The sequence below is a fragment of the Calliopsis andreniformis genome, unplaced genomic scaffold, assembly GCF_051401765.1.
Source record: "Calliopsis andreniformis isolate RMS-2024a unplaced genomic scaffold, iyCalAndr_principal scaffold0007, whole genome shotgun sequence".
Lineage (NCBI taxonomy): Eukaryota > Metazoa > Arthropoda > Insecta > Hymenoptera > Andrenidae > Calliopsis > Calliopsis andreniformis.
This window is the reverse complement of record NW_027480425.1, coordinates 1,649,206-1,674,154: the sequence shown is the minus strand read 5'-3', so window position 1 is coordinate 1,674,154 and position 24,949 is coordinate 1,649,206.

The following is a 24,949-nucleotide window of genomic DNA, read 5'->3' as shown; positions in this document are numbered from 1 at the left end:
AACTTTCACACTGATTGCTATTATTCGTTTTATACAATGGAAAAACCGTTCCATTTATTTTGTATTTTATGCTTCGGGCGTTGACTTCTAAGGCCCTAACTGTTGAATCTGGTGGAGCAATGCCCTAGAGTGAAGCCTAGGTTGCCCGGAAAGTAGAAATGACCACATCTTCAATACTGGTTGCAATTATTCGTTTTATACGATGAAAAAACTGTTGTATTTATATTGTATTTTATGCTTCTGGCGTTCACCTCTTAGGCCCTAACTATTCGATCTGGTGGAACAACGCCCTAGGGTGAAGCCTAGGTTGCCCGGAACGTAGAAATGACCTTAACTTTCACACTGGTTGCAATTATTCATTTTATACGATGGAAAAACTGTTGTACTTATTTTGTATTTTATTCTTATGGCGTTGAATTCTAAGTCCCTAGCTATTCGATCTGGTGGAGCAACGCCCTAGCGTGAAACCTAGGTTAGCCGGAACGTAGAAATGACCAGTACTTTCATACTGTTTGCAGTTATTCCTGTTATACGATGGAAAAACTTTTGCATCTTTATTTATTTTATGCTTCTGGCGTTGACTTCTAAGGCCCTAGCTATTCGGTTTGGTGGAGCAACGCCCTAGAGTAGAACCTAGGTTGCCCGGTACGTGGAAATGACCATTACTTTCACACTGTTTGCAAATATACATTATATATGATGGAAAATCTGTTGTATTTGTGTTGTATTTTGTGCTTCTGGCGTTGACTTCTTAGGCCCTAACTATTTGATCTTGTGGAGCATCTCCCTAGAGTGAAGCCTAGGTTGCCCGAAACGTAGAAATGACCATAACTTCCACACTGGTTGCAATTATTCGCTTTATACGATGGAAAAGCTGTTGTATTTTAATTGCATTTTATGCTTTTAGCGATGAATTATAAGTCCCTAGCTATTCGATCTGGAGGAGCAACGCCCTAGAGTGACGCCTAGGTTGCTCGGAACGTAGAAATGACCATTACTTTCACACTGGTTGCAATTATTCGTTTTATACGATGGTAAAGCTGTTGTATTTATATCGTATTTTATGCTTCTGGCGTTGACTACTTAGGACATAACTATTCAATCTGGTGGAGCATCGCCCTGGATTGAAACCTAGGTTGCCCGGAACGTAGAAATGACCATTACTTTCACACTGGTTGCAATTATTCCTGTTATACGATGGAAAAACTGTTGTATTTTAATTGTATTTTATGCTTTTAGCGATGAATTATAAGTCCCTAGCTATTCGATCTGGTGGAGCAACGCCCTAGAGTGACGCCTAGGTTGCTCGGAACGTAGAAATGACCATTACTTTCACACTGGTAGCAATTATTCGTTTTATACGATGGAAAAACTGTTCTATTTATTTTGCATTTTATGCTTCCGGCATTGACTTCTAAGGCCCTAACTATTCAATCTGTTGGAGCAACGCCCTAGGGTGAAGTCTAGGTTGCCCGGAAAGTAGAAATGACCACATCTTCAATACTGGTTGCAATTACTCGTCTTATACGATGAAAAAACTGTTGTATTTATATTGTATTTTATGCTTCTGGCGTTGACTTCTTTGGCCCTAACTGTTCGATATAGTGGAACAACGCCCTAGAGTGAAGCCTAGGTTGCCCGGAACGAAGAAATGACCATCACCTTCAAACTGGTTGCAATTATTCCTGTTATACGATGGAAAAACTGTTGCATCTTTATTGTATTTTATGCATCTGGCGTTGACTTCTAAGGCCGTAGCAATTAGATGTGGTGGAGCAACGCCCTAGAGTGACGCCTAGGTTGCCCGGAACGTAGAAATGACCATTACTTTCACAATGTTTGCAACTACTCATTTCATACGATGGAATAACTGTTGTACTTATGTTGTGTTTTATCGTTCTGGCGTTGAATTCTAAGTCCCTAGCTATTCGATCTGGTGGAGCAACACCCTAGAGTGACGCCTAGGTTGCTCGGAACGTAGAAATGACCATTACTTACACACTGGTTGCCATTATTTCTGTTATACGATGGAAAAGCTGTTGTATTTTAATTGTATTTTATGCTTTTAGCGATGAATTATAAGTCCCTAGCTGTTCGATCTGGAGGAGCAACGCCCTAGAGTGACGCCTAGGTTGCTCGGAACGTAGAAATGACCATTACTTTCACACTGGTTGCAATTATTCGTTTTATACGATGGTAAAGCTGTTGTATTTATATCGTATTTTATGCTTCTGGCGTTGACTACTTAGGACATAACTATTCAATCTGGTGGAGCATCGCCCTGGATTGAAACCTAGGTTGCCCGGAACGTAGAAATGACCATTACTTTCACACTGGTTGCAATTATTCCTGTTATACGATGGAGAAACTGTTGTATTTTAATTGTATTTTATGCTTTTAGCGATGAATTATAAGTCCCTCGCTATTCGATCTGGTGGAGCAACGCCCTAGAGTGACGCCTAGGTTGCTCGGAACGTAGAAATGACCATTACTTTCACACTGGTAGCAATTATTCGTTTTATACGATGGAAAAACTGTTCTATTTATTTTGCATTTTATGCTTCCGGCATTGACTTCTAAGGCCCTAACTATTCAATCTGTTGGAGCAACGCCCTAGGGTGAAGTCTAGGTTGCCCGGAAAGTAGAAATGACCACACCTTCAATACTGGTTGCAATTATTCGTTTTATACGATGAAAAAACTGTTGTATTTATATTGTATTTTATGCTTCTGGCGTTCACTTCTTAGGCCCAAACTATTCGATCTGGTGGAACAACGCCCTAGGGTGAAGCCTAGGTTGCCCGGAACGTAGAAATGACCATGACTTTCACACTGTTTGCAATTATTCATTTTATACGATGGAAAAACTGTTGTACTTATTTTGTATTTTATTCTTATGGCGTTGAATTCTAAGTCCCTAGCTATTCGATCTGGTGGAGCAACGCCCTTGCGTGAAACCTAGGTTATCCGGAACGTAGAAATGAGCAGTACATTCACACTGGTTGCTATTATTCGTTTTATACAATGGAAAAACTGTTATATTTATATTGTATTTTATGCTTCTGGCGTTGACTTCTTTGGCCCTAACTGTTCGATATAGTGGAACAACGCCCTAGAGTGAAGCCTAGGTTGCCCGGAACGAAGAAATGACCATCACCTTCAAACTGGTTGCAATTATTCCTGTTATACGATGGAAAAACTGTTGCATCTTTATTGTATTTTATGCATCTGGCGTTGACTTCTAAGGCCGTAACTATTCCATCTGGTGGAGCAACGCCCTAGAGTGAAGCCTAGCCTGCCCGGAACGTAGAAATGACCATAACTTCCACACTGGTAGCAATTAATCGTTTTATACGATGGAAAAACTGTACTATTTATTTTGTATTTTATACTCCGGGCGTTGACCTCTCAGGCCCTAGCTATTCGATCTGGTGGAGCAACGCCCTAGAGTGAAGCCTAGGTTGCCCGGAACGTAGAAATGAACATCACTTTCAAACTGGTTGCAATTATTCCTGTTATATGATGTAAAAACTGTTGTATTTTGATTGCATTTTATGCTTCAGGCATTGACTTCTAGGGCCCTAACTATTCAATCAGTTGGAGCAACGCCCTAGGGTGAATCCTAGGTTGCCCGGAAAGTAGAAATGAACATAACTTTCATACTGTTTGCAGTTATTCCTGTTATACGATGGAAAAACATTTGCATCTTTATTGTATTTTATGCTTCTGGCGTTGACTTCTAAGGCCCTAGCTATTTGATCTGGTGGAGCAACGACCTAGAGTGAAGCCTTGGTTGCCCGGAACGTAGAAATGACCATTACTTTCACACTGTTTGCTATTATTCATTCTGTACGATCGAAAAGCTGTTGTATTTATATTGTATTTTATGCCTCTGTCGTTGACTTCTAAGGCCGTAGCTATTAGATGTGGTGGAGCAACGCCCTAGAGTGACGCCTAGGTTGCCCGGAACGTAGAAATGACCATTACTTTCACAATGTTTGCAACTACTCATTTTATACGATGGAATAACTGTTGTACTTATGTTGTGTTTTATCGTTCTGGCGTTGAATTCTAAGTCCCTAGCTATTCGATCTGGTGGAGCAACGCCCTAGAGTGACGCCTAGGTTGCTCGGAACGTAGAAATGACCATTACTTACACACTGGTTGCCATTACTCCTGTTATACGATGGAAAAGCTGTTGTATTTTAATTGTATTTTATGCTTTTAGCGATGAATTATAAGTCCCTAGCTATTCGATCTGGAGGAGCAACGCCCTAGAGTGACGCCTAGGTTGCTCGGAATGTAGAAATGACCATTACTTTCACACTGGTTGCAATCATTCGTCTAATACGATGGAAAAGCTGTTGTACTTATATTGTATTTTGTGCCTCTGGCGTTGACTTCTAAGGCCGTAGCTATTAGATGTGGTGGAGCAACGCCCTAGAGTGACGCCTAGGCTGCTCGGAATGTAGAAATGACCATTACTTTCACACTGGTTGCAATCATTCGTTTTATACGATGGAAAAGCTGTTGTATTTATATTGTATTTTATGCCTCTGGCGTTGACTTCTAAGGCCGTAGCTATTAGATGTGGTGGAGCAACGCCCTAGAGTGACGCCTAGGGTGCTCGGAACGTATAAATGACCATTACCTTCACACTGGTCGCAATTATTCGTTTTATACGATGGAAAAACTGTTGCATTTATATTGTATTTTATGCTTCTGGCGTTCACTTCTTAGGCCCTAACTATTCGATCTGGTGGTACAACGCCCTAGGGTGAAGCCTAGGTTTCCCGGAACGTAGAAATGACCATTACTTTCACACTGGTAGCAAGTATTCGTTTTATACGATCGAAAAACTGTTGTATTTATTTTGCATTTTATGCTTCCGGCATTGACTTCTAAGGCCCTAACTATTCAATCTGTTGGAGCAACGCCCTAGGGTGAAGTCTAGGTTGCCCGGAAAGTAGAAATGACCATATCTTTTACACTGGTAGCAATTATTCGTTTTATACAATGGAAAAACTGTTCTATTTATTTTGCATTTTATGCTTCGGGCGTTGACGTCTAAGGCCCTAGCTGATCGATCTGGTGGAGCATCGCCCTTGAGAGAAGCCTAGGTTGGTCGGAATGTAGAAATGACCATAAGTTTCACACTGGTTGCAATTATCCATTTTATACGATGGAAAAACTGTTGTACTTATATTCTATTTTATTCTTATGGCGTTGAATTCTAAGTCCCTCCCCTATTCGATCTGGTGGAGCAACGCCCTAGAGTGAAACCTAGGTTACCCGGAACGTAGAAATGACCAGTACTTTCATACTGTTTGCAGTTATTCCTGTTATACGATGGAAAAACTGTTGCATCTTTATTGTATTTTATGCTTCTGGCGTTGTCTTCTAAGGCCCTAACTATTCGATCTGGTGAAGCAACAACCTAGAGTGAAGTCTAGGTTGCCCGGAACGTAGAAGTGACCATAACTTTCACACTGGTTGCTATCATTCGTTTTATACGATGCAAGAACTCTTATATTTATATTGTATTTTATGCTTCTGGCGTTGACTTCTTAGGCCCTAACTATTCGATCTGGTGGAGCATGCCCTAGAGAGAAACCTAGTTTACCCGAAACGTAGAAATGACCAGTACTTTCATACTGTTTGCAGTTATTCCTGTTATACGATGGAAAAACTGTTGCATCTTTATTGTATTTTATGCTTCTGGCGTTGACTTCTTAGGCCCTAACTATTCGATCTTGTGGAACAACGCCCTAGAGTGAAGCCTAGGTTGCCTGGAACGTAGAAATGACCATCACTTTCACACTGGTTGCAATTATTCCTGTTATATGACTGTTGAATTTTTATTGTATTTTATACTTCAGGCGTTGACTTCTGAGGCCGTAGCTATTCGATGTGGCGGAAGAACACCGTACAGTGAAGCCTAGGTTGCCCGGAACGTAGAAATGACCATAAGTTTCATACTGGTTGCAATTATTCGTTTTATACGATGGAAAAACTGTTATATTTATATTGTACTTTATGCTTCTGGCGTTGACTTCTGAGGCCGTTGCTATTCGATGTGGTAGAAGAACGCCATAGAGTGAAGCCTAGGTTGCCCGGAACGTAGAAATGACCATAAGTTTCATACTGGTAGCAATTATTCGTTTTATACAATGGAAAAACCGTTCCATTTATTTTGTGTTTTATGCTTCGGGCGTTGACTTCTAAGGCCCTAACTGTTTGATCTGGTGGAACAAGGCCCTAGAGTGAAGCCTAGGTTGCCCGGAACGTAGAAATGAACATAACTTTCACACTGGTTGCTATTATTCGTTTTATACAATGGAAAAGCTGTTGTATTTATATCGTATTTTATGCTTCTGGCGTTGACTTCTTAGGACATACCTATACGATCTGGTGGAGCAACGCCCTGGAGTGAAACCTAGGTTGCCCGGAACGTAGCAATGACCATTACTTTCACACTGGTTGCAATTATTCCTGTTATACGATGAAAAAACTGTTGTATTTTAATTGTATTTTATGCTTTTAGCGATGAATTATAAGTCCCTAGCTATTCGATCTGGTGGAGCAACGCCTTAGAGTGACGCCTAGGTTGCTCGGAACGTAGAAGTGACCATTACTTTCACACTGGTAGCAATTATTCGTTTTATACGATGGAAAAACTGTTGTATTTATTTTGCATTTTATGCTTCCGGCATTGACTTCTAAGGCCCTAACTATTCAATCTGTTGGAGCAACGCCCTAGGGTGAAGTCTAGGTTGCCCGGAAAGTAGAAATGACCATATCTTTTACACTGGTAGCAATTATTCGTTTTATACAATGGAAAAACTGTTCTATTTATTTTGCATTTTATGCTTCGGGCGTTGACGTCTAAGGCCCTAACTGATCGATCTGGTGGAGCATCGCCCTTGAGAGAAGCCTAGGTTGGTCGGAATGTAGAAATGACCATAAGTTTCACACTGGTTGCAATTATTCATTTTATACGATGGAAAAACTGTTGTACTTATATTCTATTTTATTCTTATGGCGTTGAATTCTAAGTCCCTCCCCTATTGGATCTGGTGGAGCAACGCCCTAGAGTGAAACCTAGGTTACCCGGAACGTAGAAATGACCAGTACTTTCATACTGTTTGCAGTTATTCCTGTTATACGATCGAAAAACTGTTGCATCTTTATTGTATTTTATGCTTCTGGCGTTGACTTCTAAGGCCCTAACTATTCGACCAGGTGGAGCAACGCCCTAGAGTGAAGCCTAGGTTGCTCGGAATGTAGAAATGACCATAACTTTCACACTGGTTGCAACTATTCATTTTATACGATGGAAAAACTGTTGTACTTATATTGTGTTTTATTCTTATGGCGTTGAATTCTAAGTCCCTAGCTACTCGATCCGGTGGAGCAACGCCCTAGAGTGACGCCTAGGTTGCTCGGAACGTAGAAATGACCATTACTTTCACACTGGTTGCAATTATTCCTGTTATACGATGGAAAAACTGTTGTATTTTAATTGTATTTTATGCTTTTAGCGATGAATTATAAGTCCCTAGCTATTCGATCTGGTGGAGCAACGCCCTAGAGTGAACCCTAGGTTGCTCGGCATGTAGAAATGACCATAACTTTCATACTGGTTGCAATTATTCGTTTTATATGATGGAAAGGCTGTTGTATTTATATCGTATTTTATGCTTCTGGCGTTTACTTCTAAGGACCTACCTATTCGATCTGGTGGAGCAACGCCCTAGGGTGAAGCCTAGGTTGCCTGGAACGTAGAACTGACCATCACTTTCACACGGGTTGCAATTATTCCTGTTATAGGATGGAAAGACTGTTGTATTTTTATTGTATTTTATACTTCAGGCGGTGACTTCTGAGGACGTAGCTATTCGATGTGGTGGAAGAACGCCATAGAGTGAGGCCTAGGTTGCACGGAACGAAGAAATGACCATAGGTTGCATACTGATTGCAATTATTCGTTTTATACGATGGAAAAACTGTTGTATTTATATTGTATTTTAAGCTTCTGGCGTTCACTTCTTAGGTCCTAACTATTCGATCTGGTGGAACAACGCCCTAGGGTGAAGCCTAGGTTGCCCGGAACGTAGAAATGACCATAACTTTTACACTGGTAGCAATTATTCGTTTTATACAATGGAAAAACTGTTCTATTTATTCTGTATTTTATTCTTCGGGCGTTGACTTCTAAGGCCCTAACTGTTTGATCTGGTGGAGCAACGCCCTAGAGTGAAACCTAGGTTGCCCGGAACGTAGAAATGACCATTCTTTTCACACTGCTTGCAATTATTCCTTTTATACGATGGAAAAGCTGTTTGAATTTATATCGTATTTTATGCTTCTGGCGTTGACTTCTAAGGACCTGACCATTCGATCTGGTGGAGCAACACCCTAGAGTGAAGCCTAGGTAGCTCTGAATGTAGAAATGACCATAACTTTCACACTGGTCGCAATTATTCGTTTTATACGATGGAAAAGCTGTTGTATTTATATTGTATTTTATGCCTCTGGCGATGACTTCTAAGGCCGTAGCTATTAGATGTGGTGGAGCAACGCCCTATGGTGAAGCCTAGGTTGTTCGGAAAGTAGAAATGACCATAAGTTTCATACTGGTAGCAATTATTCGTTTTATACAATGGAAAAACCGTTCTATTTATTTTGTGTTTTATGCTTCGGGCGTTGACTTCTAAGGCCCTAACTGTATGATCTGGTGGAGCAACGCCCTAGAGTGAAGCCTAGGTTGCCCGGAACTTAGAAATGACCATAACTTTCACACTGGTTGCTATTATTCGTTTTATACGATGGAAAAACTGTTATATTTATATTGTATTTTATGCTTCTGGCGTTGACTTCTGAGGCCGTTGCTACTCGATGTGGTGGAAGAACGCCACAGAGTGAAGCCTAGGTAGCCCGCAACGTAGAAATGACCATAACCTTCACACTGATTGCTATTATTCGTTTTATACGATGGAAAGGCTGTTACATCTATATTTTATGCTTCTGGCGTTGACTTCTTAGGCCCTAACTATTCGATCTGGTGGAGCATCGCCCTAGAGAGAAGCCTAGGTTACCGGGAACGTAGAAATGACCAGTACCTTCATACTGTTTGCAGTTATTCCTGTTATACGATGGAAAAACTGTTGCATCTTTTTTGTATTTTATGCTTCTGGCGTTGACTTCTAAGGCCCTAACTATTCGATCAGGTGGAGCAACGCCCTAGAGTGAAGCCTAGGTTGCTCGGAATGTAGAAATGACCATAACTTTCACACTGGTTGCAACTATTCATTTTATACGATGGAAAAACTGTTGTACTTATATTGTGTTTTATTCTTATGGCGTTGAATTCTAAGTCCCTAGCTACTCGATCCGGTGGAGCAACGCCCTAGAGTGACGCCTAGGTTGCTCGGAACGTAGAAATGACCATTACTTTCACACTGGTTGCAATTGTTCCTGTTATACGATGGAAAAACTGTTGTATTTTAATTGTATTTTATGCTTTTAGCGATGAATTATAAGTCCCTAGCTATTCGATCTGGTGGAGCAACGCCCTAGAGTGAACCCTAGGTTGCTCGGAATGTAGAAATGACCATAACTTTCATACTGGTTGCAATTATTCGTTTTATATGATGGAAAGGCTGTTGTATTTATATCGTATTTTATGCTTCTGGCGTTTACTTCTAAGGACCTACCTATTCGATCTGGTGGAGCAACGCCCTAGGGTGAAGCCTAGGTTGCCTGGAACGTAGAACTGACCATCACTTTCACACGGGTTGCAATTATTCCTGTTATAGGATGGAAAGACTGTTGTATTTTTATTGTATTTTATACTTCAGGCGGTGACTTCTGAGGACGTAGCTATTCGATGTGGTGGAAGAACGCCATAGAGTGAGGCCTAGGTTGCACGGAACGAAGAAATGACCATAGGTTGCATACTGATTGCAATTATTCGTTTTATACGATGGAAAAACTGTTGTATTTATATTGTATTTTAAGCTTCTGGCGTTCACTTCTTAGGTCCTAACTATTCGATCTGGTGGAACAACGCCCTAGGGTGAAGCCTAGGTTGCCCGGAACGTAGAAATGACCATAACTTTTACACTGGTAGCAATTATTCGTTTTATACAATGGAAAAACTGTTCTATTTATTTTGTATTTTATTCTTCGGGCGTTGACTTCTAAGGCCCTAACTGTTTGATCTGGTGGAGCAACGCCCTAGAGTGAAACCTAGGTTGCCCGGAACGTAGAAATGACCATTCTTTTCACACTGCTTGCAATTATTCCTTTTATACGATGGAAAAGCTGTTTGAATTTATATCGTATTTTATGCTTCTGGCGTTGACTTCTAAGGACCTGACCATTCGATCTGGTGGAGCAACACCCTAGAGTGAAGCCTAGGTAGCTCTGAATGTAGAAATGACCATAACTTTCACACTGGTCGCAATTATTCGTTTTATACGATGGAAAAGCTGTTGTATTTATATTGTATTTTATGCCTCTGGCGATGACTTCTAAGGCCGTAGCTATTAGATGTGGTGGAGCAACGCCCTATGGTGAAGCCTAGGTTGTTCGGAAAGTAGAAATGACCATAAGTTTCATACTGGTAGCAATTATTCGTTTTATACAATGGAAAAACCGTTCTATTTATTTTGTGTTTTATGCTTCGGGCGTTGACTTCTAAGGCCCTAACTGTATGATCTGGTGGAGCAACGCCCTAGAGTGAAGCCTAGGTTGCCCGGAACTTAGAAATGACCATAACTTTCACACTGGTTGCTATTATTCGTTTTATACGATGGAAAAACTGTTATATTTATATTGTATTTTATGCTTCTGGCGTTGACTTCTGAGGCCGTTGCTACTCGATGTGGTGGAAGAACGCCACAGAGTGAAGCCTAGGTAGCCCGCAACGTAGAAATGACCATAACCTTCACACTGAGTGCTATTATTCGTTTTATACGATGGAAAGGCTGTTACATCTATATTTTATGCTTCTGGCGTTGACTTCTTAGCCCCTAACTTTTCCATCTGGTGGAACAACGCCCTAGGGTGAAGCCTAGGTTGCCCGGAACGTAGATATGACGTTAACTTTCGTACTGGTTGCAATTACTTGTTTTATACGATTGAAAAACTGTTGTATTTATATTGTATTTTATGCTTCTGGCGTTGACTTCTTATGCCCTAACTATTCCATCTGGTGGAACAACGCCCTATGGTAAAGCCTAGGTTGCCCGGAACGTAGAAATGACCATAACTTTCACACCGGTAGCAATTATTCGTTTTATACGATGGAAAAACTGTTCTATTTATTCTGTATTTTATGCTTCGGGCGTTGACTTCTAAGGCCCTAAATATTCAATCTGTTGAAGCAACGCCCTAGGGTGAAGCCTAGGTTGCCCGGAAAGTAGAAATGACCATAACTTTCATACTGGTTGCAATTATTCGTTTTATGCGATGGAAAAACTGTTGTATTTATATTGTATTTTATGCTTCTGGCGTTGACTTCTAAGGCACTAGTTATTCGATCTGGTGGAGCAACGCCCTAGAGTGATGCCTAAGTTGTCCGGAACGTAGCAATTACCATCACTTTCAAACTGGTTGCAAATATTCCTGTTATACGATGCAAAAACTGTTGTATTTATATTGTATTTTATGCTTCTGTCGTTGACTTCTAAGGCCGTAGCTATTAGCTGTGGTGGAGCAACACCCTAGAGTGACGCCTAGGTTGCCGGAACTTAGAAATGACCATTACTTTCACAATGTTTGCAATTATTCATTTTATACGATGGAAAAACTCTTGTACTTATATTGTATTTTATTCTTCTGGCGTTGAATTCTATGTCCCTAGCTATTCGATCTGGTGGAGTTACGCCCTAGAATGAAACCTAGGTTACACGGAACGTAGAAATGACCAGTAGTTTCACACTGTTTGCAGTTATTCCTGTTATTCGATGGAAAAACTGTTGCATCTTTATTGTATTTTATGCTTCTGGTGTTGACTTCTAAGGCCCTAACTATTCGATCTGGTGGAGTAACGACCTAGAGTGAAGCCTAGGTTGCCCGGAACGTAGAAATGACCATCACTTTCACAGTGGTTGCAATTATTCCTGTTATACGATGGAAAAACTCTTGTATATTTATTGTATTTTATGCTTCGGTCGTTGACTTCTATGGCACTACCTATTCGATCTGGTGGAGCAAGACCCTACAGTGAAGCATTGGTTGACCGGAACGTGGAAATGAACATAACTTTCACACTGTTTGCAATTTTTCATTTTATGCGATGGCAAAGCTGTTGTATATATATTGTATTTTATGCTTCTGGCGTTAACTTCTTAGGCCCTGACTATTCGATCTGGTGGAACAACGCTCTAGAGTGGAGCCTAGGTTGCCCGGAACGTAGGACATACCATTACATTCACACTGGCTGCAATTACTCCTGTTATACGATGGAAAAACTGTTGTATTTTTATTGTATTTTATGCTTCTGGCGTTTAATTCTAAGTCCCTAGCTATTCGATCTGGTGGAGCAACACCCTACAGTGAAGCCTAGGTTGCCCGGAACGTATATATGACCAAACCTACACACAGGTTGCAATTATTCGTTTTATACGATGGAAAGACTGTTCCATTTATTTTGTAGTTTATGCTTCTGGCGCTGACTTCTACAGCCCTAACTCTTCGATCTGGTGGAGCAACGCATCAGAGTTAAGTCTAGGATGCCCGAAACGTCGAAATGATCATTACTTTCATACTGGTTGCAATTTGTCATGCTATACGATGGAAAAACTGTTGCATTTTTATTGTATTTTCTGCTTCTGGCTTTGACTTCTAAGGTCGTAGCTATTCCATCTGGTGGAGCAATGCCTCAGAGTTAAGTCTAGGATGCCCGGAACGGAGAAATGACCATAACTTTCACACTGGTTGCAATAATTCGTTTTATACGATGGAAAGCTGTTGTATTTATATCGTGTTTTATGTTTCTGGCGTTGACTTCTTAGCCCCTAACTTTTCCATCTGGTGGAACAACGCCCTAGGGTGAAGCCTAGGTTGCCCGGAACGTAGATATGACGTTAACTTTCGTACTGGTTGCAATTACTTGTTTTATACGATTGAAAAACTGTTGTATTTATATTGTATTTTATGCTTCTGGCGTTGACTTCTTATGCCCTAACTATTCCATCTGGTGGAACAACGCCCTATGGTAAAGCCTAGGTTGCCCGGAACGTAGAAATGACCATAACTTTCACACCGGTAGCAATTATTCGTTTTATACGATGGAAAAACTGTTCTATTTATTCTGTATTTTATGCTTCGGGCGTTGACTTCTAAGGCCCTAAATATTCAATCTGTTGAAGCAACGCCCTAGGGTGAAGCCTAGGTTGCCCGGAAAGTAGAAATGACCATAACTTTCATACTGGTTGCAATTATTCGTTTTATGCGATGGAAAAACTGTTGTATTTATATTGGATTTTATGCTTCTGGCGTTGACTTCTAAGGCACTAGTTATTCGATCTGGTGGAGCAACGCCCTAGAGTGATGCCTAAGTTGTCCGGAACGTAGCAATTACCATCACTTTCAAACTGGTTGCAAATATTCCTGTTATACGATGCAAAAACTGTTGTATTTATATTGTATTTTATGCTTCTGTCGTTGACTTCTAAGGCCGTAGCTATTAGCTGTGGTGGAGCAACACCCTAGAGTGACGCCTAGGTTGCCGGAACTTAGAAATGACCATTACTTTCACAATGTTTGCAATTATTCATTTTATACGATGGAAAAACTCTTGTACTTATATTGTATTTTATTCTTCTGGCGTTGAATTCTATGTCCCTAGCTATTCGATCTGGTGGAGTTACGCCATAGAATGAAACCTAGGTTACACGGAACGTAGAAATGACCAGTAGTTTCACACTGTTTGCAGTTATTCCTGTTATTCGATGGAAAAACTGTTGCATCTTTATTGTATTTTATGCTTCTGGTGTTGACTTCTAAGGCCCTAACTATTCGATCAGGTGGAGTAACGACCTAGAGTGAAGCCTAGGTTGCCCGGAACGTAGAAATGACCATCACTTTCACAGTGGTTGCAATTATTCCTGTTATACGATGGAAAAACTCTTGTATATTTATTGTATTTTATGCTTCGGTCGTTGACTTCTATGGCACTACCTATTCGATCTGGTGGAGCAAGACCCTACAGTGAAGCATTGGTTGACCGGAACGTGGAAATGAACATAACTTTCACACTGTTTGCAATTTTTCATTTTATGCGATGGCAAAGCTGTTGTATATATATTGTATTTTATGCTTCTGGCGTTAACTTCTTAGGCCCTGACTATTCGATCTGGTGGAACAACGCTCTAGAGTGGAGCCTAGGTTGCCCGGAACGTAGGACATACCATTACATTCACACTGGCTGCAATTACTCCTGTTATACGATGGAAAAACTGTTGTATTTTTATTGTATTTTATGCTTCTGGCGTTTAATTCTAAGTCCCTAGCTATTCGATCTGGTGGAGCAACACCCTACAGTGAAGCCTAGTTTGCCCGGAACGTATATATGACCAAACCTACACACAGGTTGCAATTATTCGTTTTATACGATGGAAAGACTGTTCCATTTATTTTGTAGTTTATGCTTCTGGCGCTGACTTCTACAGCCCTAACTCTTCGATCTGGTGGAGCAACGCATCAGAGTTAAGTCTAGGATGCCCGAAACGTCGAAATGATCATTACTTTCATACTGGTTGCAATTTGTCATGCTATACGATGGAAAAACTGTTGCATTTTTATTGTATTTTCTGCTTCTGGCTTTGACTTCTAAGGTCGTAGCTATTCCATCTGGTGGAGCAATGCCTCAGAGTTAAGTCTAGGATGCCCGGAACGGAGAAATGACCATAACTTTCACACTGGTTGCAATAATTCGTTTTATACGATGGAAAGCTGTTGTATTTATATCGTGTTTCATGTTTCTGGCGTTGACTTCTTAGCCCCTAACTTTTCCATCTGGTGGAACAACGCCCTAGGGTGAAGCCTAGGTTGCCCGGAACGTAGAAATGACCATAACTTTCACACTGGTTGCAACTATCCATGCTATACATTGGAATAACTGTTGCATCCTTATTGTATATTATGCTTCTGGCGTTGACTTCTTAGGCCCTAACTATTCCATCTGGTGGAACGACGCCCTAGAGTGAAGCCTAGGTTGCCGAGAACGTTGAAATGACCATCACTTTCACACTGGTTGCAATTATTGCTGTTATACGATGGAAAAACTCTTGTATATTTATTGTATTTTATGCTTCGGGCGTTGACTTCGATGGCCCTACCTATTCGATTTGGTGGAGCAACACCCTACAGTGAAGCCTATATTGTCAGGAACGTAGAAATGAACATAACTTTCACACTGGTAGCAATTATTCGTTTTATACAATGGAAAAACTGTTCTATTTATTTTGTATTTTATGCTTCGGGCGTTGACTTCTAAGGCCCTAACTATTCGATCTTGTGGAGCAACGCCCTAGAGTGAAGCCTAGGTTACCGGGAACGTAGAAATGACCAGAACTTTCGCACTGATTGCTATTATTCGTTTTATACGATGGAAAAACTGTTATATTTATATTGTATTTTATGCTTCTGGCGTTGACTTCTTAGGCCCTAACTTTTCGTTCTGGTGGAACAACGCCCTAGAGTTAAGTCTAGGATGCCCGAAACGTCGAAATGATCGTTACTATCGCACTGGTTGCAATTAGTCATGCTATACGATGGAAAAACTGTTCTATTTGTTTTGTATTTTATGCTTCGGGCGTTGACTTCTAAGGCCCTAACTATTCGATCTGGTGGTGCAACGCACTAGAGTGAAGCCTAGGTTGCCTGGAACGGAGAAATAGCCATAACTTTCACACTGGTTGCTATTATTCGTTTTATACGATGGAAAAGCTGTTGTATTTATATCGTATTTTATGCTCCTGGCGTTGACTTCTAAGGACCTAACTATTCCATCTGGTGGAGCAACGCCCTAGAGTGAAGCCTAGGTTGCCGGAAACGTAGAAATGACTATTACTTTCACAATGTTTGCAATTATTCATTTTATACGATGGAAAAACTGTTGTACTTATATTGTATTTTATCCAACTGGCGTTGACTTCTAAGGCCGTAGCTATTAGATGTGGTGGAGCATCGCCCTAGAGTGACGCCTAGGGTGCTCGGAACGTAGAAATGACCATTACTTTCACACTGTTTGCAATTATTCATTTTATACGATGGAAAAGCTGTTCTATTTATTTTGTATTTTATGATTCGGGCGTTGACTTCTAAGCCCCTAACTATTCGATCTGGTGGTGCAACGCACTAGAGTGAAGCCTAGGTTGCCTGGAACGGAGAAATAACCATAACTTTCACACTGGTTGCTATTATTCGTTTTATACGATGGAAAAGCTGTTCTATTTATTTTGTATTTTATGCTTCGGGCGTTGACTTCTAAGCCCCTAACTATTCGATCTGGTGGTGCAACGCACTAGACTGAAGCCTAGGTTGCCTGGAACGGAGAAATAACCATAACTTTCACACTGGTTGCTATTATTCGTTTTATACGATGGAAAACCTGTTACATTTATATTGTATTTTAAGCTTCTGGCGTTGACTTCTTAAGCCCTAACTATTCTATCTGGTGGAACAACGCCCTAGAGTGAAGCCTAGGTTGCCCGGAACGTAGAAATGATCATCACTTTCACACTGGTTGCAATTATTCCTGTTATACGATGGAAAAACTCTTGTATATTTATTGTATTTTATGCTCCGCGCGTTGACTTCTATGGCCCTACCGAATCGATCTGTTGGAGCAACACCCTACAGTTAAGCCTAGGTTGCCCGGAACGTAGAAATAAACATAACTTTCACACTGGCAGCAATTATTCGCATTTTACAATGGAAAAACTGTTCTATTTATTTTGTATTTTATGCTTCGGCCGTGGACTTCTAAGGCCCTAACTACTCGATCTGGTGGAGCAACGCCCTAGAGTGAAGCATAGGTTGCCCGGAACGTAGAAATGACCTTTACTTTCACACTGGTTGCAATTATTCCTGTTATACGATGGCAAAGCTGTTGTATTTATATTGTATTTTATGCTTCTGTCGTTGACTTCTAAGGCCGTAGCAATTAGTTGTGGTGGAGCAACGCCCTAGAGTGACGCCTAGGTTGCCGAAAGTGAGAAATGACCATTACTTTCACAATGTTTGCAATTATTCATTTTATACGATGGGAAAACTGTTGTACTTATATTGTATTTTATTCTTCTGCCGTTGAATTCTATGTCACTAGCTATTCGATCTGGTGGAGCTACGCCCTAGAATGAAACCTAGGTTACCCGGAACGTAGAAATGACCAGTACTTTCACACTGTTTGCAGTTATTCCTGTTATTCGATGGAAAAACTGTTGCATCTTTATTGTATTTTATGCTTCTGGCGTTGACTTGTAAGGCCGTAGCTATTAGATGTGGTGGAGCAACGCCGTAGAGTGACGCCCAGGTTGCCCGGAACGTAGAAATGTCCATTACTTTCACACTGGCAGCAATTATTCGCTTTTTACAATGGAAAAACTGTTCTATTTATTTTGTATTTTATGCTTCGGCCGTGGACTTCTAAGGTCCTAACTACTCGATCTGGTGGAGGAACGCCCTAGAGTGAAGCATAGGTTGCCCGGAACGTAGAAATGACCTTTACTTTCACACTGGTTGCAATTATTCCTGTTATACGATGGCAAAGCTGTTGTATTTATATTGTATTTTATGCTTCTGGCGTTGACTTCTAAGGCCGTAGCTATTAGATGTGGTGGAGCAACGCCCTAGAGTGAAGCCTAGGTGGCCCGGAACCTAGAAATGACCATTACTTTCACACTGGTTGCAATTATTCGTTTTATACGATGGAAAAACTGTTGTACTTATATTGTATTTTATGCTTCTGGCGTTGACTTCTAAGGCCGTAGCTATTAGATGTGGTGGAGCGACGCCCTAGTGTGACGCCTAGGTTGCCCGGAACGTAGAAATGACGATTACTTTCACAATGTTTGCAATTATTCATTTTATACGATGGAAAAACTGTTGTACTTATATTGTATTTTATTCTTCAGGCGTTGGTTTCTAAGTCCCTAGCTATTCGATCTGGTGGAGCAACGCCCTAGAGTTAAACCTAGGTTACCCGGAACGTAGAAATGACCAGTACTTTCACAATGTTTGCAATTATTCATTTTATACGATGGAAAAACTGTTGCACTTATATGTATTTTAGTCTTCTGGGGTTGACTTCTTAGGCCCTAACTATTCGATCTGGTGGAACAACGCCCTAGAGTGAAGCCTAGGTTGCCCGGAACGTAGCAATGACCATTACGATCACTCTGTTTGCAAATATACATTATATACGATTGAAAAGCTGTTGTATTTATATTGTATTTTATGCTTCTGGCGTTGACTTCTTAGGCCATAATTATTCGATCTCGTGGAGCAACGCCCTAGCGTGAAGCCTAGGTTGACCGGAACGTAGAAATGACCATAACCTTCATACTGGTAGCAATTATTCGTTATATACAATGGAAAAACTGTTCTATTTATTTTGTATTTTATGCTTCTGGCGTTGACTTCTAAGGCCCTAACTCTTCGATCTGGTGGAGCAACGTCCTAGAGTGAAGCCTAGGTTGCCCGGAACGTAGCAATGACCATTAAGATCACACTGTTTGCAAATATTCATTATATACGATGGAAAAGCTGCTGTATTTATATTGTATTTTATGCTTCTGGCGATGACTTCTAAGGCCGTAGCTATTAGATGTGGTGGAGCAACGTCATAGAGTGACGCCTAGGTTGCCCGGAACGTAGAAATGACCATCACTTTCACACTTGTTGCAATTATTCCTGTTATACGATGGAAAAGCTGTTGTACTTATATCGTATCTTATGCTTCTGTCGTTGACTTCTAAGGCCGTAGCTATTAGTTGTGGTGGAGCTACGCCCTAGAATCAAACCTAGGTTACCCGGAACGTAGAAACGACCAGTACCTTCACACTGTTTGCAGTTATTCCTGTTATTCGATGGAAAAACTGTTGCATCTTTATTGTATTTTATGCTTCTGGCGTTGACCTCTAAGGCCGTAGCTATTAGATGTGGTGGAGCAACGCCGTAGAGTGACGCCCAGGTTGCCCGGAACGAAGAAATCTCCATTACTTTCACACTGGTTGCTATTATTCGTTTTATACGATGGAAAAACTGTTATACTTATATTGTATTTTATGCTTCTGGCGTTGACTTCTTAGGCCCTAACTATTCGATCTGGTGGAACAACGCCCTAGACTGAAGCCTAGGTTGCCCGGAACGCAGGACATACCATTACATTCACACTGGCTGCAATTACTCCTGTTATACGATGGAAAAACTGTTGTACTTTTATTGTATTTTATGCTTCTGGCGTTTAATTCTAAGTCCCTAGCTATTCGATCTGGTGGAGCAACACCCTACAGTGAAGCCTAGGTTGCCCGGAACGTATATATGACCATAACCTACACACAGGTTGCAATTATTCGTTTTATACGATGGAAAGACTGTTCGACTTGTTTTGTAGTTTATGTTTCTGGCGCTGACTTCTACGGCCCTAACTCTTCGATCTGTTTTAGCAACGGCCTGGAGTGAAGTCTATGTTGCCCGGAGCGTAGGACATACCTTTACCTTCACACTGGTTGCAATTATTCCTGTTATACGATGGAAAAACTGTTGGATTTATATCGTATTTTATGCTTCAAGCGTAGACTTCTGAGGTCCTAGCTACTCGAGCTGGTGGAGCAACGCCCTAGAGTGAAACCTAGGTTGCCCGGAACGTAGAAATAACCATTACTTTCACACTGGTTGCAATTACTCCTTTTATACAATGGAAAAACTGTTGTATTTTTATTGTATTTTGTGCTTCTGGCGTTTAATTCTAAGTCCCTAGCTATTCGATATGGTGGAGCAATGCCCTAGAGTGATGCCTAGATTGCCCGGATCGTAGAAATGACCATTACTTTCACACTGGTTGCAATTATTCATTTGATACGATGGAAAAGCTGTTGTATTTATATTGTACTTTATGCTTCTGGCGCTGACTTGTAAGGCCGTAGCTATTAGAAGTGGTGGAGCAGCCTCCTGGAGTGACGGCTAGGTTGCCGGGAACGTAGAAATGACCATTACTTTCACAATGTTTGCAATCATTCATTTTATACGATGGAAAAACTGTTGTACTTATATTGTATTTTATCCATCTGGCGTTGAATTCTAAGTCCCTAGCTGTTAGATCTGGTGGGGCAACGCCCTAGAGGGAAACCTCGGTTACCTGGTACGTAGAAATGACCATTACTTTCACACTCTTTGCAATTATCCATTTTATACGATGGAAAAGCTGTTCTATTTATTTTGTATTTTATGCTTCGGGCGTTGACTTCTTAGTCCCTAACTATTTGATCTAGTGGAGCACCGCCCTAGAGTGAAGCCTAGGCTGCCCGGAACGTAGAAATGACCATTAATTTCACACTGGTAGCAATTATTCGTTTTATACGATGGAAAAACTGTTTTATTTATTTTGTATTTTAAGCCACGGGCGTTGAGTTCTAAGGCCCTAACTATTCGATATAGTGGAGCAACGCCCTCGAGTGAAGCCTAGGTTGCCCGGAACGTAGAAATGACCATAAGTTTCATACTGGTTGCAATTATTCGTTTTATACGATGGAAAAACTGTTGTATTTATATTGCATTTTATGCTTCTGGCGTTCACTTCTTAGGCCCTAACTATTCGATCTGGTGGAACAACGCCCTAGGGTGAAGGCTAGGTTGCCCGGAACGTAGAAATGACCAGTACTTTCACACTGCTTGCAGTTATTCCTGTTATTCGATGGAAAAACTGTTGCATCTTTATTGTATTTTATGCTTCTGGCGTTGACTTCTAAGGCCGTAGCTATTAGATGTGGTGGAGTAACGCCGTAGAGTGACGCCCAGATTGCCCGGAACGTAGAAATGACCATAAGTTTCATACTGGTTGCAATTATACGTTTTATACGATGGAAAAGCTGTTGTATTTATATCGTATTTTATGCTTCTGGCGTTGACTTCTTAGGCCCTAACTATTCCGTCTGGTGGAACAACGCCCTAGGGTGAAGCCTAGGTTGCCCGGACCGTAGAAACGACCATTACTTTCACACTGGTTGCAATTATTCCGGTTATACGATGGAAAGACTCTTGTATATTTATTGTATTTTATGCTTGGGCGCTGACTTCTATGGCCCTACCTATTCGATCGGTTGGAGCAACACCCTACAGTGAAGCCTAGGTTGCCCGGAACGTGGACATGACCATAATCTTCTCATAGGTTGCAATTATTCGTTTTATACGATATAAAGACTGTTGTATTTATTTTGTAGTTTATGCTTCTGGCGTTGACTTTTAAGGCCCTAACTCTTCGATCTGGCGGAGCAACGCCTCAGAGTTAAGTCTTGGATGCCCGAAACGCCGAAATGATCATTTCTTTCACACTGGTTGCAGTGATCCATGCTATACAATGGAAAAACTATTGTATTTATATTGTATTTTGTGCTTCTGGCGTTGACTTCTTAGGCCCTAACTATTCAATCTGTTGGAGCAACGCCCTAGGGAGAAGCCTAGGTTGCCCGGACAATAGGAATGACCATAACTTTCATACTGGTTGCAATTATTCGTTTTATACGATGGAAAATCTGTTGTATTTATATTGTATTTTATGCTTCTGGCGTTGACTTCTTAGGCACTGACTATTCGATCTGGTGGAGCAACGCTATAGAGTGAAACGTAGGTTGCCCGGAACGTAGAAATGACCATTACATTCACACTGGTTGCAATTATTCCTGTTATGACCATTACTTTCACATTGTTTGCAATTATTCATTTTATACGATGGAAAAGCTGTTTTATTTATATTGTATTTCATGCTTCTGGCGTTGGCTTCTGAGTCCGTAACAATTAGATGTGGTGGAGCAACGCCCTAGACTGAAGCCTAGGTTGCCCGGAAAGTAGAAATGACCATAACTTTCACACTGGTTGCTATTATTCGTTTTATACGATGGAAAAACTGTTATACTTATATTGTATTTTATGCTTCTGGCGTTGACTTCTTAGGCGCTAACTATTCGATCTGGTGGAAAAACGCCCTAGAGTGAAGCCTAGGTTGCCCGGAACGTAGGACATACCATTACATTCACACTGGCTGCAATTACTCCTGTTATACGATGGAAAAACTGTTGTACTTTTATCGTATTTTATGCTTCTGGAGTTTAATTCTAAGTCCCTAGCTATTCGATCTGGTGGAGCAACACCCTACAGTGAAGCCTAGGTTGCCCGGAACGTATATATGACCATAACCTACACACAGGTTGCAATTATTCGTTTTATACGATGGAAAGACTGTTCCATTTATTTTGTAGTTTATGCTTCTGGCGCTGCCTTCTACGACCCCAGCTCTTCGATTTGGTGTAGCAACGCATCAGAGTTAAGTCCAGGATGCCCGAAACGTCGAAATGATCATTACTTTCATACTGGTTGCAATTTGTCATGCTATACGATGGAAAAACTGTTGCATTTTTATTGTATTTTCTGCATCTGGCTTTGACTTCTAAGGTCGTAGCTATTCGATCTGGTGTAGCAATGCCTCAGAGTTAAGTCTAGGATGCCCGGAACGGAGAAATGACCATAACTTTCATACTGGTGGCAATTATTCGTTCTATATGATGGAAAAACTGTTGTATTTATATTGTATTTTATGCTGCTGGCGTTCACTTCTTAGGCCCTAACTATTCGATCTGGTGGAACAACGCCCTGGGGTGAAGCCTAGGTTGCCTGGAACGTAGAAATGACCATAACTTTCACACTGGTTTCTATTATTCGTTTTATACGATGGAAAAACTGTTATATTTATATTGTACTTTATGCTTCTGGCGTTGCCTTCTTAGGCCCTAACTATTCGATCTGGTAGAACAACGCCCTAGAGTGAAGCCTCGGTTACCCGGAACGTAGAAATGACCAGTACTTTCACACTGTTTGCAGTGACTCCTGTTATACGATGGAAAAACTGTTGCATCTTTATTGAATTTTATGCTTCTGGCGTTGACTTCTAAGGCCCTAACTATGCTATCTGGTGTATCAACGCCCTAGAGTGAAGAATAGGTTGCCCGGAACGTAGAAATGACCATCACTTCCATACTGGTAGCAATCATTCGTTTTATACGATGGAAAAACTGTTTTATTTATATTGTATTTTATGCTTCTGGCGTTGACTTCTAAGGCACAAACTATTCGATCTGGTCGTGCAATGCCCTAGAGTGAAGCCGAGGTTGCCCGGAACGTAGAAATGACAATCACATTCAAACTGGTTGCAATTATTCCGGTTATATGATGGAAGAACTGTTGTATTTTTATTGCATTTTATGCTTCGGGCATTGACTTCTAAGGCCCTAACTATTCAATCTGTTGGAGCAACGCCCTAGGGTGTAGCCTAGCTTGCCCGGAATGTAGAAATGACTACAACTTTCATACTGGTTGCAATTACTCGTTTTATATGATGGAAAAACTGTTGTATTTATATTGTATTTTATGCTTCTGGCGTTCACTTCTTAGGCCCTAACTATTCGATCTGGTGGAACAACGCCCTAGAGTGAAGCCTAGGTTGCCCGGAACGTAGCACTGACCATTAGGATCACACTGTTTGCAAATATATATTATATAAGATGGAAAAACTGTTGTATTTTTATTGCATTTTATGCTTCCGGCGTTGACTTCTAAGGCCCTAACTATTCAATCTGTTGGAGCAACGCCCAAGGGTGAAGCCTAGGTTGCCCGGAGAGAAGAAATGACGTTAACTTTCATACTGGTTGCAATTATTCGTTTTATATGATGGAAAAACTGTTGTATTTATATTGTATTTTATGCTTCTGGCGTACACTTCCTGGGCCCTAACTATTCGATCTGGTGGAACAACGCCCTAGGGTGAAGCCTAGGTTGCCCGGAACGTAGAAATGACCATAACTTTCACACTGGTTGCAATTATTTGTTTTATACGATGGAAAAGCTGTTGTATTTATATCGCATTTTATGCTTCTGGCGTTGACTTCTTAGGCCCTAACAATTCGATCTGGTGGAACAACGCCCTAGAGTGAAGCCTAGATTGCCTGGAACGTACAAATGACCATCACTTTCACACGGGTTGCAATTATTCCTGTTATAGGATGGAAAGACTGTTGTCTTTTTATTGTATTTTATGCTTCAGGCGTAGGCTTCTAAGGCCGTAGCTATTCGATATGGTGGAGCACCGCCCTAGAATGAAACCTAGGTTACCCGGAACGTAGAAATGACCAGTACTTTCACACCGCTTGCAGTTATTCCTCTTATTCGATGGAAAATCTGTTGTATTTATGTTGCATTTTATGCTTCTGGCGTTGACATCTAAGGCCCTAACTGTTTGATCTGGTGGAGCAACGACCTAGGGTGAAGCCTAGGTTGTCCGGAACGTAGAAATGACCATAACTTTTACACAGGTAGCAATTATTCGTTTTATACAACGGAAAAACTGTTCTATTTATTTTGCATTTTATGCTTCTGGCGTTGACTTCTAAGGCCCTAACTGATTTATCTGGAGGAGCAACGCCCTAGTGTGAAGCCTAGATTGCCCGGAACGTTGAAATGACCATAACTTTCACACTCGCTGCTAATATTCGTTTTATACGATGAAAAAACTGTTATATTTATATTGTATTTTATACTTATGGCGTTGAATTCTAAGTCCCTAGCTATTTGATCTGGTGGAGCAACGCCCTAGAGTGAAAGCTAGGTTACCCGCAACATAGAAATGACAAGTACTTTCACACTGTTTGCAGTTATTCCTGTTATAC